The sequence below is a fragment of the Oncorhynchus keta genome, chromosome 34 (genome assembly GCF_023373465.1).
Source record: "Oncorhynchus keta strain PuntledgeMale-10-30-2019 chromosome 34, Oket_V2, whole genome shotgun sequence".
Classification (NCBI taxonomy): domain Eukaryota; kingdom Metazoa; phylum Chordata; class Actinopteri; order Salmoniformes; family Salmonidae; genus Oncorhynchus; species Oncorhynchus keta.
In genome coordinates, this window is record NC_068454.1 from 70,243,033 (window position 1) to 70,259,474 (window position 16,442).

Here is a 16,442-nt window from a genome sequence, read left to right on the forward strand (position 1 = left end):
AGTCAGAGGTGGGAGGGAAGGACCGAGAGAACACAATCAGGAGAGAAGGAGAGAGAGGGAACAGTCAGAGGTGGGAGGGAAGGAGAGAGAGGGAACAGTCAGAGGTGGGAGGGAAGGACCGAGAGAACACAATCAGGAGAGAAGGAGAGAGAGGGGAACATTCAGAGGTGGGAGGGAAGGACCGAGAGAAACACAATCAGGAGAGAGAGGAACAGTCAAAGGTGGAGGGAAGGAGAGAGAGAACAGTCAGAGGTGGAGGAAGGAGAGAGGGAACAGTCAGAGGTGGGAGGTGAAGGAGAGAGAGGAACAGTCAGAGGTGGGAGGTGAAGGAGAGAGAGGGAACAGTCAGAGGTGGGAGGGGAAGGAGAGAGAGGGAACAGTCAGAGGTGGAGGAAGGAGAGAGAGGGAACAGTCAGAGGTGGGAGGGAAGGAGAGAGAGGAACAGTCAGAGGTGGGAGGGAAGGAGAGAGAGGGAACAGTCAGAGGTGGGAGGAAGGAGAGAGAGGAACAGTCAGAGGTGGGAGGGAAGGAGAGAGAGGGAACAGTCAGAGGTGGGAGGGAAGGAGAGAGAGAACAGTCAGAGGTGGGAGGGAAGGAGAGAGAGGGAACAGTAAGAGGTGGAGGAAGGAGAGAGAGAACAGTCAGGTGGGAGGAAGGAGAGAGAGAAACAGTCGGAGGTGGGAGGGAAGGAGAGAGAACAGTCAGAGGTGGAGGGGAAGGAGAGAGAGGAACAGTCAGAGGTGGGAGGAAGGAGAGAGAGGGAACAGTCAGAGGTGGAGGAAGGAGAGAGAGGGAACAGTCAGAGGTGGGAGGGAAGGAGAGAGGGAACAGTAAGAGAGGGAAGGAGAGAGAGGGAACAGTCAGAGGTGGGAGGGAAGGAGAGAGAGGGAACAGTCAGAGGTGGGAGGGAAGGAGAGAGAGGGAACAGTCAGAGGTGGGAGGGAAGGAGAGAGAGAACAGTCGGAGGTGGGAGGGAAGGAGAGAGAGGGAACAGTCAGAGGTGGGAGGGAAGGAGAGAGAGAGAACAGTCAGGAGGTGGGAGGGAAGGAGAGAGAGAACAGTCAGAGGTGGGAGGGAAGGAGAGAGAGGGAACAGTCAGAGGTGGGAGGGAAGGAGAGAGAGAACAGTCGAGGTGGGAGGGAAGGAGAGAGAGGGAACAGTCAGAGGTGGGAGGGAAGGAGAGAGAGGGAACAGTAGGTGGGAGGGAAGGAGAGAGAGGGAACAGTCAGAGGTGGGAGGGAAGGACCGAGAGAACACAATCAGGAGAGAAGGAGAGAGAGGGAACAGTCAGAGGTGGGAGGGAAGGAGAGAGAGGGAACAGTCAGAGGTGGGAGGAAGGAGAGAGGGAACAGTCAGAGGTGGGAGGGAAGGAGAGAGAGGGAACAGTCAGAGGTGGGAGGGAAGGAGAGAGAGGGAACAGTCAGAGGTGGGAGGGAAGGAGAGAGAGGGAACAGTCAGAGGTGGGAGGGAAGGAGAGAGAGGGAACAGTCAGAGGTGGGAGGGAAGGAGAGAGGGAAGTCAGAAGGAAGGAGAGAGAGAACAGAGAGGTGGGAGGGAAGGAAGGAGAACAGTCAGAGGAGGGAAGGAGAGAGAGGGAACAGTCAGAGGTGGAGGAAGGAGAGAGGAACAGTGGAGAGGGAAGGAGAGAGGAACAGTCAGAGAGGAAGGAGAGAGAGGGAACAGTAAGAAGTGGGAGGGAAGGAGAGAGGGGAACAGTCAGAGGTGGGAGGGAAGGAGAGAGAGAAAAGGAGAGAGAGGAACAGTCAGGTGGGAAGGAAGGAGAGAGAGGAACAGTCAGGGTGGAGGGAAGGAGAGAGAGGAACAGTCAGAGGTGGGAGGGAAGGAGAGAGAGAACAGTCAGAGGTGGGAGGGAAGGAAGAGAGAGAGAGGTGGAGGGAAGGAGAGAGAGGAACAGTCAGAGGTGGAGGGAAGGAGAGAGAGGAACAGAAGGTGGGAGGGAAGGAGAGAGAGGGAACAGTCAGAGGTGGGAGGGAAGGAGAGAGAGGGAACAGTCAGAGGTGGAGGGAAGGAGAGAGAGGAACAGTCAGAGGTGGGAGGGAAGGAGAGAGAGAACAGTCAGAGGTGGAGGGAAGGAGAGAGAGAACAGTCAGAGGTGGAGGGAAGGAGAGAGAGGGAACAGTCAGGGAGGGAAGGAGAGAGAACAGTCAGAGGTGGGAGGGAAGGAGAGAGGGGAACAGTCAGAGGTGGGAGGAAGGAGAGGAGAAGGAGGTGGAGAAGGAGAGAGGGAACAGTCAGAGGTGGGAGGGAAGGAGAGAGAGAACAGTCAGAGGTGGGAGGGAAGGAGAGAGGGGGTCAGAGGTGGGAGGGAAGGAGAGAGAGGTGGGAGGGAAGGAGAGAGGGGAACAGTCAGAGGTGGGAGGAAGGAGAGAGAGGGAACAGTCAGAGGTGGGAGGGAAGGAGAGAGAGGAACAGTCAGAGGTGGGAGGGAAGGAGAGAGAGGGAACAGTCAGAGGTGGAGGAAGGAGAGAGAAACACAATCAGAGGTGGGAGGGGAAGGAGAGGAGGGAACAGTCAGAAGGGAGGGAAGGAGAGAGAGGGAACAGTCAGAGGTGGGAGGAAGGAGAGAGGGAACAGTCAGAGGTGGGAGGGAAGGAGAGAGGGAGAGGAAGGAGAGGAAACAGAGGTGGGAGGAACAGTCAGAGGTGGAGGAAGGAAACAGGAGGTGGGAGGGAAGGAGAGAACACAATCAGGAAAGAAGGAGAGAGAGGAACAGTCAGAAGTGGGAGGGAAGGAGAGAGAGGAACAGTCAGAACAGTCAGAGGTGGGAGGGAAGAGAGGAGTCGGAGGTGGGAGGGAAGGAGGGGGAACAGTCAGAGGTGGGAGGGAAGGAGAGGGAAGGAAGGAGAGGGAACAGTCAGAGGTGGGAACAGAGAACACAATCAGGAAAGAAGGAGAGAGAGGGGGAGGGAAGGAGAGAGAGGGAACAGTCAGAGGTGGGAGGGAAGGAGAGAGAGGGAACAGTAGAGGTGGGAGGAAGGAGAGAGAGGAACAGTCAGAGGTGGGAGGAAGGAGAGAGAGGAACAGTCAGAGGTGGGAGGGAAGGAGAGAGAGGGAACAGTCAGAGGTGGAGGGAAGGAGGAGAGAACAGTCGGAGGTGGGAGGGAAGGAGAGAGAGGGAACAGTCAGAGGTGGGGGAAGGAGAGAGAACAGTCAGAGGTGGGAGGGAAGGAGAGAGAGAGAACAGAAGGTGGGGAGGGAAGGAGAGAGGGAACAGTCAGAGGTGGGAGGGAAGGAGAGAGAGGGAACAGTAAGAGGTGGGAGGAAGGAGAGAGAGGAACAGTCAGAGGTGGAGGAAGGAGAGAGAGGAACAGTCAGAGGTGGGGAGGAGAGGAGGTGGAGGGAAGGAGAGAGAGGGAACAGTCAGAGAGGGAAGGAGAGAGGGAACAGTCAGAGGTGGGAGGGAAGGACCGAGAGAACACAATCAGGAAAGAAGGAGAGAGAGGGAACAGTAAGAAGTGGAGGGAAGGAGAGAGAGGAACAGTCAGAGGTGGGAGGGAAGGAGAGAGAGGGAACAGTCAGAGGTGGAGGGAAGGAGAGAGAGGGAACAGTCAGAGGTGGGAGGGAAGGAGAGAGAGAACAGTCGGAGGTCAGTCAGAGGTGGGAGGAGAGAGGGGAACAGGAAGTGGGAGGGAAGGAGAGGGGGAACAGTCAGAGGGGGAGGGAAGGACCGGAGAACACAAGGAAAGAAGGAGAGAGAGGGAACAGTCAGAGGTGGGAGGGAAGGAGAGAGAACAGTCAGAGGTGGGGGAGGAGAAGGAGAGAGGAACAGTCAGAGGTGGGAGGAAGGAGAGAGAAACAGAGAGGTGGGAGGAAGGAGAGAAACAGTCAGAGGTGGGAGGGAAGGAGAGAGGGGAACAGTCAGAGGTGGGAGGAAGGAGAGAGAGGAACAGGAAGTGGGAGGGAAGGAGAGAGAGGAACAGTCAGAGGTGGGAGGGAAGGACAGAGAACACAATCAGGAAAGGTGGGAGGGAAGGAGAGAGGGGAACAGTCAGAGGTGGAGGAAGGAGAGAGGGAACAGTAACAGTCAGGTGGGAGGTGGAGGTGGGAGGGAAGGAGAGAGAGGGAACAGTCAGAGGTGGGAGGAGAGAGGGAGAACAGTCAGAGGTGGGAGGGAAGGAGAGAGGAACAGTCAGAAGGAGAGAACAGAGAGGGAACAGTCAGAGAGTGGGAAGGAAGGAGGTGGGAGGGAGAGAACAGTCAGAGGTGGGAGGAAGGAGAGAGAGGGTCAGAAGGGAAGGAGGGAAACAGTCAGAGGTGGAGGGAAGGAGAGATAGGGAACAGTCAGAGGTGGAGGGAAGGAGAGAGGGAACAGTCAGAGGTGGAGAGTGAACAGTCAGAGGGGAAGGAACAGTCAGAGGTGGGAGGGAAGAGGGAACAGTCAGAGGTGGGAGGGAAGGAGAGAGAACAGTCAAGGTGGGAGGGAGAGAGAGGAACAGTCAGAGGTGGAGGGAAGGAGAGAGAGGAACAGTCAGAGGTGGGAGGGAAGGAGGAGAGAGAACAGTCAGGAGGTGGAGGGAAGGAGAGAGAGAACAGTCAGAGGTGGGGAAGGAGAGAGGAACAGAGAGGTGGGAGGGAAGGAGAGAGAGAACAGTCAGAGGTGGGAGGGAAGGACCGAGAGAACACAATCAGGAAAGAAGGAGAGAGAGGGAACAGTCAGAGGTGGGACGGAAGGAGAGAGAGGAACAGTCAGAGGTGGGAGGGAAGGAGAGAGAGTCGGAGGTGGGAGGGAAGGAGAGAGAGGAACAGTCAGAGGTGGGAGGGAAGGAGAGAGAGGGAACAGTCAGAGGTGGGAGGGAAGGAAGGAGAGAGGTGGGAGGGAAGGAGAGAGAGAACAGTCAGAGGTGGGAGGGAAGGAGAGAGAGGGAACAGTAAGAGGTGGGAGGGAAGGAGAGAGAGAACAGTCGGAGGTGGGAGGGAAGGACAGAGAACACAATCAGGAAAGAAGGAGAGAGAGGGAACAGTGGGAGGGAAGGAGAGAGAGGGGAACAGTCAGAGGTGGGAGGGAAGGGAAGAGGGAACAGTCAGAGGTGGGAGGGAAGGAAGAGAGAACAGGGAGGTGGGAGGGAAGGAGAGAGGGAACAGTCAGAGGTGGGAGGGAAGGAGAGTGAGGGAACAGTAAGAAGTGGGAGGGAAGGAGAGAGAGGAACAGTCAGAGGTGGGAGGAAGGACCGAGAGAACACAATCAGGAAAGAAGGAGAGAGAGAACAGTAAGAAGTGGGAGGGAAGGAGAGAGAGGAACAGTCAGAGGTGGGAGGGAAGGAGAGAGAGGGAACAGTAAGAGGTGGGAGGAAGGAGAGAGAACAGTCGGAGGTGGGAGGGAAGGAGGGAGGTGGGAGGGAAGGAGAGAGAGGGAACAGTCAGAGGTGGGAAGGAGAGAGAAAGGAGGTGGAGAGAAGGAGAGAGGGAACAGTGGGAGGGAAGGAGAGAGAGGGAACAGTAAGAGGTGGGAAGGAAGGAGGTGGGAGGGAAGGAGAGAACAGTCAGTAAGAAGTGGGAGGGAAGGAGAGAGAACAGGAGGAAGGAGAGGGAACAGTCAGAGGTGGGAGGGAAGGAGAGAGAACAGTCGGAGGTGGAGGGAAGGAGAGAGAGGGAACAGTCAGAGGTGGGAGGGAAGGAGAGTGAGGGAACAGTAAGAAGTGGGAGGGAAGGAGAGAGAGGAACAGTCAGAGGTGGGAGGGAAGGAAGGAAGGGAAAGAAGGAGAGGAAACAGTCAAGAAGTGGAGGGAAGGAGAGAGAGGGAACAGTCAGAGGTGGGAGGGAAGGAGAGAGGGAACAGAAGAGGTGGGAGGAAGGAGAGAGAGAACAGTCGGAGGTGGGAGGGAAGGAGAGAGAGAACAGTCGGAGGTGGGAGGAAGGAGAGAGGGAAGAGGTGGGAGGGAAGGAGGAGAGAACAGTCGGAGGTGGGAGGGAAGGAGAGAGAGGGAACAGTCAGAGGTGGGAAGGAAGAGGGAACAGTCAGAGGTGGAGGAAGGAGAGAGAAACAGTCGGAGGTGGGAGGGAAGGACCGAGAGAACACAATCAGGAAAGAAGGAGAGAGAGGGAACAGTAAGAAGTGGGAGGGAAGGAGAGAGGGAACAGTCAGAGGTGGGAGGGAAGGAGAGAGAGGGAACAGTCAGAGGTGGGGGAAGGAGAGAGAACAGTCGGAGGTGGGAGGGAAGGAAGAGAGGGAACAGTCAGAGGTGGGAGGGAAGGAGAGAGAGGGAACAGTAAGAAGTGGGAGGAAGGAGAGAGAGGGAACAGTCAGAGGTGGGAGGAAGGACCGAGAGGAACACAATCAGGAGAAGGAGAGAGAGGGAACAGTAAGGTGGGAGGGAAGGAGAGAGAGGGAACAGTCAGAGGTGGGAGGGGAAGGAGAGAGAGGGAACAGTAGAGGTGGGAGGGGAAGGAGAGAGAGAACAGTCAGGTGGGAGGTGGGAAGGAAGGAGAGAGAGGAACAGTCAGAGGTGGGAGGAAGGAGAGGAGAGAACAGGGAAAGGAGAGAGAGGGAACAGTCAGAGGTGGGAGGGAAGGAGAGAGGGGAACAGAGGTGGGAAGGAAGGAGAGGTGGGAGGGAAGGAGGAGAACAGTCAGAGGTGGGAGGGAGGAAGAGAGGGAACAGTAGAGAAAGGAGAGAGAGAACAGTCAGGTGGGAGGAAAGGAGAGGTGGGAGGAGAACAAGAGGTGGGAGGGAAGGAGGAGAGGGAACAGTCAGAGGTGGAGGGAAGGAGAGAGGAGGTGGGAGGGAAGGAGAGAGGGAACAGTCAGAGGTGGGAGGGAAGGAAGGAACAGTCAGAGGTGGGAGGAGAGGGAACAGTCAGAGGTGGGAAGGAAGGAGAGGAACAGTCAGAGGTGGGAGGAAGGAGAGGGGGAGGGAAGGAGAGAGAGGGAACAGTCAGAGGTGGGAGGAAGGAGAGAGAGGGAACAGTCAGAGGTGGAGGAAGGGAGAGGAACAGTCAGAGGTGGAGGAGAGAGAGGGAAGGAGAGAGACAGTCAGAAGTGGGAGGGAAGGAGGAGAGGGAAGGTCAGAGGTGGGAGGGAAGGAACAGAGGTGGGAGGAAGGAGGAGGGAACAGTAAGAAGTGGGAGGAAGAGAGGGAACAGTCAGAGGTGGAGAAGGAGTGGGAGGGAAGGAGGAGAACAGGGAACAGTCAGAGAGTGGGAGGGAAGAGAGAGAGGAACAGTCAGAGGTGGGAAGGAGAGGAGAGGTGGGAGGGAAGGAGAGGGAACAGTCAGGTGGAGGTGGGAGGGAAGGAGAAGGAGGGAACAGTCAGAGGTGGGAGGGAAGGAGAGAGAGGAACAGGGAAGGAGGGAAGGAGAGAGAACAGTCAGAGGTGGGAGGAAGGAGAGAGAGGGAACAGTCAGAGGTGGGAAGGAGAGAGGAACAGAGGAAGGAGGGAAGGAGAGAGAGGAGAGGAGGGAACAGTCAGAGGTGGGAGGAAGGAGAGAGAGGAACAGTCAGAGAAGTGGGAGGGAAGGAAGGAGAGAGGTGGGAGGGAAGGAGAACAGTCAGAGGTGGGAGGGGAGAGGAAGGAGGGAAGGAGAGAACAGTCAGTCGAGGTGGAGGGAAGAAGGAGAGAGAGGGAACAGTAAGAGGTGGGAGGGAAGGAGAGAGGAACAGGAGGTGGGAGGGAAGGAGAGGAACAGTCAGGAGAGAGAGAGGGAACAGTCAGTGGGAGGGAAGGAAGGAGGGTGGGAACAGTAAGAGGTGGGAGGGAAGGAGAGAGAGAACAGTCAGAGGTGGGAAGGAGAAGGAGAAGAGAGGAGAACAGTCAGGTGGGAGGGAAGGAGAGAGAGAACAGGAAGGAAGGAAGGAGAGAGAGGGAACAGTCAGAGGTGGAGGGGAAGGAGAGAGAGGGAACAGTCAGAGGTGGGAAGGAAGGAAGGAGAGAGGAGGGAAGGAGAACAGTCAGAGGTGGGAGGGAAGGAGAGAGAGGGAACAGTCAGAGGTGGAGGGAGAGAGAGAACAGTCAGAGGTGGGAGGGAAGGAGAGAGAGGGAACAGTCAGAGGAAGGAGAGGGAAGGAGAGAGGGAACAGGTGGGAGGGAAGGAGAGAGGAGGGAACAGTCAGGTGGGGAGAAGGAAGGAACAGTCAGAGGTGGGAGGGAGAGAGGGAACAGTCGGAGGTGGGAGGGAAGGTGGGGAAGAGAGAGGGAACAGTAAGAGGTGGGAGGGAAGGAGAGAGAGAACAGAGGTGGGAGGGAAGGAGAGAGAGGAACAGTCAGGGAGAGAGAGGAACAGTCAGAGGTGGGAGGTGGGAAGGAAGGAACAGAGAGAGGGAAGGAGAGAGAGGGAACAGTCAGAGGTGGAGGGAAGGAAGGAGAACAGAGAGGTGGAGGGAAGGAGAGAGAGGGAACAGTCAGAGGTGGGAGGAAGGAGAGAGGAACAGGTGGGAGGGAAGGGGAGAAGGAGAGGGAACAGTCAGAGGTGGGGGAAGGAAGAGAACACAATCAGAGGGAACAGTCAGAGGTGGGAGGGAAGGAGAGAGAGGGAACAGAGGAAGGTGGAGGAAGGAGAGAGGGGAACAGTCAGAGGTGGGAGGGAAGGAGAGAGAGGTCGGAGGTGGGAGGGAAGGAGAGAGAGGAACAGTCAGAGGTGGGAGGGAAGGAAGGAGGGAACAGAGAGTGGGAGGGAAGGAGAGAGAGGGAACAGTCAGGTGGGAGGTCAGGAAAGAAGGAGAGAGGAGAAGTGGGAGGGAAGGAACAGTCAGAGGTGGTGGGAGGGAAGGAGAGAGAACAGTCAGAGGTGGAGGGAAGGAGAGAGAGGAACAGTCAGAGGTGGAGGAAGGAGAGAGAGAACAGTAGGTGGAGGGAAGGAGAGAGAGGAACAGTCAGAGGTGGAGGGAAGGAGAGAGAGGGAACAGTAAGAGGTGGGAGGGAAGGAGAGAGAGAACAGTCGGAGGTGGAGGGAAGGACCGAGAGAACACAATCAGGAAAGAAGTGGAGGGAAGGAGAGAGAGGGAACAGTTGGGAGGGAAGGAGAGGAACAGGGAAACAGAGGTGGGAGGGAAGGGGAGGAGAGAAGGAGAGTGAGGGAACAGAGGGGAACAGTCAGAGGTGGGAAGGAGGGAGGAGAGAGGGAACAGTCAGAGGTGGGAGGTGGGAGGGAAGGAGAGAGAGGGAACAGTCAGAGGTGGGAGGAAGGAGAGAGAGGGAACAGTCAGAAGGGAAGGAGAGAAGAGGGGAACAGTCAGGTGGGAGGTGGGAGGGAAGGAGAGAGAGAGAGAACAGTCAGAGGTGGGGGAGGGAAGGAGGGAGGGGTGGAGGGAGGAAGAGAACAGAGAGGGAACAGTCAGGTGGGAGGTGGGAGGAAGGAAGAGAGGGACAGTCAGAGGTGGGAGGGAAGGAGAGAGAACACAATCAGGAAAGAAGGAGAAGGAGAGGAACAGAAGAGTCAGAGGGTGGGAGGGAAGGAAGGAACAGTCAGAGGTGGGAGGGAACAGTCAGAGGTGGGAGGGAAGGAGAGAGGAACAGTCAGAGGTGGGAGGGAAGGAAGGAGAGAGAGGGAAGGAGAGAGAGGAACAGTCAGGGTGGGAACAGTCAGAGAGGTGGGAGGAAGGAGAGAGAGGGAACAGTCAGAGGTGGGAGGAAAGGGAGGGAAGGGTGGGAGGAGAGAGGAACAGTCAGAGGTGGGAGGGAAGGAAGGAGAGAAGGAGAGAGAGAGGGAGGGAAGAGAGGGGAACAGTCAGAGGTGGAGGAAGGAGAAGGGAACAGTCAGAGGTGGAGAGAGGGAACAGGGAACAGTCAGAGGTGGGAGGGAAGGAAGGAACAATCAGAGAGAAGGAGAAGAGGGAACAGTAAGAAGTGGGAGGGAAGGAGAGAGAGGGAACAGTCAGAGGTGGGAGGAAGGAGAGAGAGGGAACAGTCAGAGGTGGGAGGGAAGGAGAGAGAGGAACAGTCAGAGGTGGGAGGGAAGGAGAGAGAAACAGTCAGAGGTGGGGGAAGGAGAGGAACAGTCAGAGGTGGGAGGGAAGAGAGGGAACAGTCAGAGGTGGAGGAAGGAGAGAGGGGAACAGTGGGAGGGAAGGAGAGAGAGGAACAGAGAGGTGGGAGGGAAGGAGAGAGAACACAATCAGGAAAGAAGGAGAGAGGGGAACAGTAAGAAGTGGAGGGAAGGAGAGAGAGGGAACAGTCAGAGGTGGGAGGGAAGGAGAGAGAGGGAACAGTCAGAGGTGGGAGGGAAGGAGAGAGAGGAACAGTCAGAGGTGGGGGAAGGAGAGAGAGAACAGTCAGAGGTGGGAGGAAGGAGAGAGAGGAACAGTCAGAGGTGGGAGGGAAGGAGAGAGAGGGAACAGTAAGAGGTGGGAGGGAAGGAGAGAGAGGGAACAGTCAGAGGTGGGAGGGAAGGAGAGAGAACACAATCAGGAAAGAAGGAGAGAGGGAACAGTAAGAAGTGGAGGGAAGGAGAGAGGGAAACAGAGAGAGAACAGTCAGAGGTGGGAGGGAAGGAGAGAGAGGGAACAGTCAGAGGTGGGAGGGAAGGAGAGAGAGGGAACAGTCAGAGGTGGAGGGAAGGAGAGAGAGGGAACAGTCAGAGGTCAGAGGAGAGAGAGGGAAGGAAGGAGAGAAAACAGTCAGAGGTGGGAGGGAAGGAGAGAGAGAACAGTCGGAGGTGGGAGGAAGGAGAGAGAGAACAGTCGAGGTGGAGGTGGAGGAAGGAGAGGAACAGTCAGAGGTGGGAGGGAAGGAGAGAGAGGAACAGTCAGAGGTGGAGGGAAGGAGAGAGAGGGAACAGTCAGAGGTGGGAGGGAAGGAGAGAGAGGGAACAGTCAGAGGTGGGAGGAAGGAAGAGAGGAACAGTCAGAGGTGGGAGGAAGAGGGAAGGAGAGGAACAGTCAGAGGTGGGAGGGAAGGAGAGAGGGAACAGTCAGAGGTGGGAGGGAAGGAGAGAACAGTCAGAGGTGGGAACAGTCAGAGGTGGGAGGGAAGGAGAGAGAACAGTCAGAGGTGGGAGGGAAGGAGAGAGAGGGAACAGTCAGAGGTGGGAGGGAAGGAGAGAGAGAACAGTCGGAGGTGGGAGGAAGGAGAGAGAAACAGTCAGAGGTGGGTGGGAAGGAGGGAACAGTAAGAGGTGGGAGGGAAGGAGAGAGAGAACAGTCGGAGGTGGGAGGGAAGGACCGAGGGAACACAATCAGGAAAGAAGGAGAGAGGGGAACAGTAAGAAGTGGGAGGGAAGGAGGAGAGAGGAACAGTCAGAGGTGGAGGAAGGAGAGAGAGGAACAGTCAGAGGTGGGAGGGAAGGGGAGAGAGAACAGTCGGAGGTGGAGGAAGGAGAGAGAACAGTCAGAGGTGGAGGGAAGGAAGAGAGGGAACAGTAAGAAGTGGGAGGGGAGAGAGAGGGAACAGTCAGAGGTGGGAGGGAAGGACCGAGAGAACACAGTCAGGAAAGAAGGAGAGTGGGAGGGGGAAGGAGAGAGAGGGAACAGTCAGAGGTGGGAGGGAAGGAGAGAGAGGGAACAGTAAGAGGTGGGAGGGAAGGAGAGAGAGAACAGTCGGAGGTGGGAGGGAAGGAGAGAGAGAACAGTCGGAGGTGGGAGGGAAGGAGAGAGAGGGAACAGTCAGAGGTGGGAGGGAAGGAGAGAGAGAACAGTCGGAGGTGGGAGGAAGGAGAGAGAGGGAACAGTCAGAGGTGGGAGGGAAGGAGAGAGAGGGAACAGTCAGAGGTGGGAGGGAAGGAGAGAGAGAACAGTCAGGAGGTGGGAGGGAAGGAGAGAGAGAACAGTCAGAGGTGGGAGGGAAGGAGAGAGAGGGAAGGAGGAGAGAGAGGAACAGTCAGAGGTGGGAGGGAAGGAGAGAACAGAGAGAGGGAACAGAGAGAACAATCAGGTGGGAGGGAAGGAGAGAGAGAACAGTCGGAGGTGGAACAGTCAGAGGTGGGAGGGAAGGAGAGAGAGGGAACAGTCAGAGGTGGGAGGGAAGGACCGAGAGAACACAATCAGGAAAGAAGAGAGAACAGTAAGAAGGGGAACAGTCAGAGGTGGGAGGGAAGGAGAGAGAGGGAACAGTCAGAGGTGGGAGGGAAGGGAGAGAGGGAACAGTCAGAGGTGGGAGGGAAGGAGAGAGAGGAACAGTCAGGAGGTGGAGGGAAGGAGAGAGAGGGAACAGTCGGAGGTGGAGGAAGGAGAGAGAGGAACAGTCAGAGGTGGGAGGGGAAGGAGGGAACAGTCAGAGGTGGGAGAAGGAGAGAGGGAACAGTCAGAGGTGGGAGGTGGAGAGGAAGGAGAGGGAGGAGGAAACAGTCAGAGGTGGGAGGGAAGGAGAGAGGGAACAGTCAGAGGTGGGAGGGAAGGAGAGAGAGAACAGTCGGAGGTGGGGAGGAAGGAGAGGGAACAGTCAGAGGTGGGAAGGAAGGAGAGAGAGAACAGTCAGAGGTGGGGGAAGGAAGGAACAGAGAGAGGGAACAGTCAGAGGTGGGAGGGAAGGAGAGAGAGAACAGTCAGAGGTGGGAGGGAAGGAGAGAGAGGGAACAGTCAGAGGTGGGAGGGAAGGAGAGAGAGGGAACAGTCAGAGGTGGGAGGGAAGGAGAGAGAGAACAGTCAGAGGTGGGAGGGAAGGAGAGAGAGAACAGTCAGGTGGAGGGAAGGAGAGAGAGGGAACAGTCAGAGGTGGGAGGGAAGGAGAGAGAGGGAACAGTAAGAAGTGGGAGGGAAGGAGAGAGAGGGAACAGTCAGAGGTGGGAAGGAAGGAGAGAGAGAACAGTCAGAGGTGGGAGGGAAGGAGAGAGAGGGAACAGTCAGAGGTGGGAGGAAGGACCGAGAGGGGAACACAGAGGTGGGAGGAAGGAGAGAGAGAACTGGGAGGGAGGGAAGGAGAGAGAGGGAACATTCAGAGGTGGGAGGGAAGGAGAGAGAGGAACAGTCAGAGGTGGGAGGAAGGAGAGAGAGGAACAGTCAGATCAGGGAAGGAGAGAGAGGGAACAGTCAGAGGTGGGAGGGAAGGAGAGAGAGGGAACAGTCAGAGGTGGGAGGGAAGGAGAGAGAGAACACAATAGGAAAGAAGGAGAGAGAGGGAACAGTAAGAAGTGGGAGGGAAGGAGAGAGAGGGAACAGTCAGAGGTGGGAGGGAAGGACCGAGAGAACACAATCAGGAGAGAAGGAAAGAGAGAACCAAATCAGCACAGCCTGGGTATGTAGAAATAGGGAGACGGATGTAGAGGGAGTATTGCTTTAACAAGTACGTTGTCATGCCAATAAAGCATTGCTGACGACCCCCAAGGATCAGAGGTCAAAGATACATTTTGACTCGGCCACAGTCGGCACAACATGTGAACTGCTTTATGACTGTCCTTATTCAGACCCAACTCCCCACTGCAGCTGCTAGAGGGCACCATCAAGGTGTCCAGACCGCTACCCAATAGAGTTATTATCACACATCTGTAGTGTAGTTCAGACAGATCTATTAAACAGCTGTTGTATTGATCCTGCTGGGCCAGTATCAGTCAGTGTCCTTTAGTACCTGATAAAACACTGCAACACTAAGTTGAGGTTTTATTTCAGTTTTAATAGCTGCTTCTCTGTTCGTTTAAGGACCAGTAATTTAACTGAAGGTAACTACATTTTTTAAAACCTTGTTTCAAGTACACACATATGCAGCATGTACACACTAAGGCACTTGCGCACACACACACACCCACACACACACAGTGGCTGCTGATTGAGATGTGTGTGTGTTGACAGGCCGAGAGGTGAGGTGGTGACCTGGCCAGGCAGTAATAATGGCCTGCTCATCAGCTTTATCTCTCTCTGGACAACTAAACGGAGGTCAGAGAGAGAGCACAGAGGAAAAAGCCCATTATAGCTAGCATCTGTCTGCGTGTGTGTGTGTGTGTGTGTGTGTGTGTGGGTGTTGAGGGAGAGAAAGTGTTTCTCTGTGTGTACAGTACATGCGCCAAATTGCACATTGGCTCCCACTCAGATTTAAATACCAATTGTGTTTCCGGAACACCTGATTTACTTAACAAAAGGTGCATCTCAATAGGTGGTCCAGGTAAGTCATGACATAGCACAAGTGGGGGGGTTGGGCTTTCCTCTTTTGTCCTCTATTGTCCCTCTATTGTTCCTCAAGCAAGAGGTGAAGACAATGACATCACAGATTCCCATCAAACCAACACAGTGAATGCCCTACTCCTTGGACTTTGCAGTTGTGCCTAAAAAACACTATATTGCTCAAAACATGTATCTTGTTCTACCCTTTAGTGTGTGTACTTTGCTGTACTTACACTTAGGATATTGCTTTTCAACAGTAAAAGTCAAAAAATGGCTGAAGGACGTCTTTAACAAGTGGCTCTTCACAAACAAGGCTTTTCTTCACAAACTATGCTTTACAGACGATGAACAAACTGCTTATCTGAATGAGTTCTCCATTCATGTTCCTCCTTAACCACCTTACCTACTATACCCTCACAACAGAGTGGTGTGTGTCTAAGAAAGTATCCCTGCGGAGAATGTCTTTCAATAAACATGATAATGTATGCTAATGTAGTATCGGGTATTACACTGTCGGGTCAGTTTATTATGTACACCACCCAGTTCACGAAAATGGTCCGCTCCTACAGACAGTGAGTCAAGTGGCAGTGAGTGTCCTGCTATATTATGCAGGCATACAGGGATTGAGGCACTCAGTTACTGTTCAATTCAACGTTAAAATGGGCCAAACGAGTGACCTAAGTGACTGAGTGTGGTATGATAATCAGTGGTAGGCGCGCCGGTTCCAGTGTCTCAGAAACGGTCGGCCTCCTGGGCTTTTCACGCAGGACGGCAGTCCTGTGGGTGAAAACAGTTCGTTGATGTGAGGTCGAAGGAGAATGGCAAGAATCGTGCAAGGTAACAGGCAGGCCACAAACAGGCAAATAACTGTGCATTACAACAGTGGTATGCAGAACTGCAGAACAGCATCTCGGAACGCACGGACGGGCTATTGCAGCAGACGACCACACCGGGTTCAACTCATATCAGCTAAAAACAAGAAGAAGTGGCTACAGTGGGCACGCAATCACCAACACTAGACAATTGAGGAGTGGAAAAAATTCCCCACACCATTACATCACCAGCCTGTACGTACCATTAACACCAGGCTGGATGGGGCCATGGAGTCATGCTGCTGACACCAAATCCTGACTCTGCCATCAGCATGACGCAACAGGAACCGGGATTTGTCAGATAAGGCAATGTCTTCCTGGCACATGAGTATGTCCCTTGACACCAATTAGGCAATGTTTCCATGCCCCCGAGAATTCAGGCTGTTCTGGAGGCAAAGGGGGGCCTGACCCGGTACTAGATGGGTGTACCTAAGTGTATCTGTGTATGAGTTTGCGAGAGAGAGATGATGCTAAGCATCAAGGAGCGGCCAAGCCTGAGGCATCAGAGCACTGTACACACACGGCACGCACACCACTACCACGGCTCCAACTAGACACACACCGTTAACCACAGTATGACACCGGTTGTAGTATATCATGTTAGGGCTCAGTAAAACTGACATCAAACTCCACACACAATACAACTAGCTAAAAGTCAACTGCCTGTGCAAGTGATATAAAAGCAAGATCAACAATTAGGATGCAATGTCCCTGTACAAACATACAGCACATAGCCCTGACTCCATTGGACTGTCCTGTAGCTCTCTACTCTATACTGATGCACTAGGCAGTACTACCATCACTCCATTCTCTGTAATACTGCCAGCTCTTCTGTTATTCAGATCTACATAACTAGCTCCCTCCACCACCGCCAACAGTGATACTCACAAGCACAACTCAGCATGCAATGAAGTGTTAATTTACTTAGCAAGATTGTGACAGACAGGATGGTTAATTGTTAATTTCATTTGGCCAGCCCTTGATAGTCAATGTTTGGCCCCTTACTTTGACAGGCTTTGGCGGAACGGGCGGAGGAGCTGGCGGAGTGGGCAGAGGAGCGGGTAGAAGAGCCAGCGGAGCGGGTGGAGGAGCTGGCGGAGTGGGCAGAGGAGCGGGCAGAGGAGCCAGCGGAGTGGGCAGAGGAGTGGGCAGAGGAGCGGGCAGAGGAGCCAGCGGAGTGGGCAGAGGAGTGGGCAGAGGAGCGGGCAGAGGAGCCAGCGGAGTGGGCAGAGGAGCGGGCAGAGGAGCCAGAGGAGTGGGCAGAGGAGCGGGGAGGAGAGGAGCGGGCAGAGGAGCCAGAGGAGTGGGCAGAGGAGCGGGCAGAGGAGTGGGCAGAGGAGCGGGCAGAGGAGTGGGCAGAGGAGTGGGCAGAGGAGTGGGCAGAGGAGCAGAGGAGCGGGCAGAGGAGTGGGCAGAGGAGTGGGCAGAGGAGCCAGCGGAGGGGCAGAGGAGTGGGCAGAGGAGCGGGCAGAGGAGCCAGGGCAGAGGAGCCAGAGGAGCGGGCAGAGGAGTGGGCAGAGGAGTGGGCAGAGGAGCGGGCAGAGGAGCCAGCGGAGGGGCAGAGGAGTGGGCAGAGGAGTGGGCAGAGGA

At 55.5% G+C, this 16,442-nt stretch overlaps 2 long non-coding RNA genes across 5 annotated transcripts; both read left to right on the forward strand.

The window, feature by feature from the left end:
- The first annotated feature begins 517 nt into the window (after positions 1 to 517).
- LOC127915198 (uncharacterized) lies at positions 518 to 12,742 on the forward strand. 3 transcript variants are annotated; one of them, XR_008090532.1, is made up of 4 exons: positions 518 to 617; positions 901 to 1,000; positions 11,494 to 11,591; positions 12,669 to 12,742. It is a non-coding gene; the product is annotated as an uncharacterized LOC127915198 (long non-coding RNA). The 3 variants fall into 3 exon arrangements; XR_008090534.1 differs by lacking the exon at positions 12,669 to 12,742 and adding an exon at positions 12,438 to 12,533; XR_008090533.1 differs by lacking the exon at positions 11,494 to 11,591 and having other exon boundaries at positions 12,601 to 12,732.
- On the forward strand, positions 3,563 to 11,102 carry LOC127915200 (uncharacterized). Of its 2 annotated transcripts, none has more exons than XR_008090537.1 (4): positions 3,563 to 3,607; positions 4,831 to 4,862; positions 10,263 to 10,330; positions 11,067 to 11,102. It is a non-coding gene; the product is annotated as an uncharacterized LOC127915200 (long non-coding RNA). The 2 variants fall into 2 exon arrangements; XR_008090536.1 differs by lacking the exon at positions 11,067 to 11,102 and adding an exon at positions 10,576 to 10,611.
- Positions 12,743 to 16,442: the final 3,700 nt, after the last annotated feature.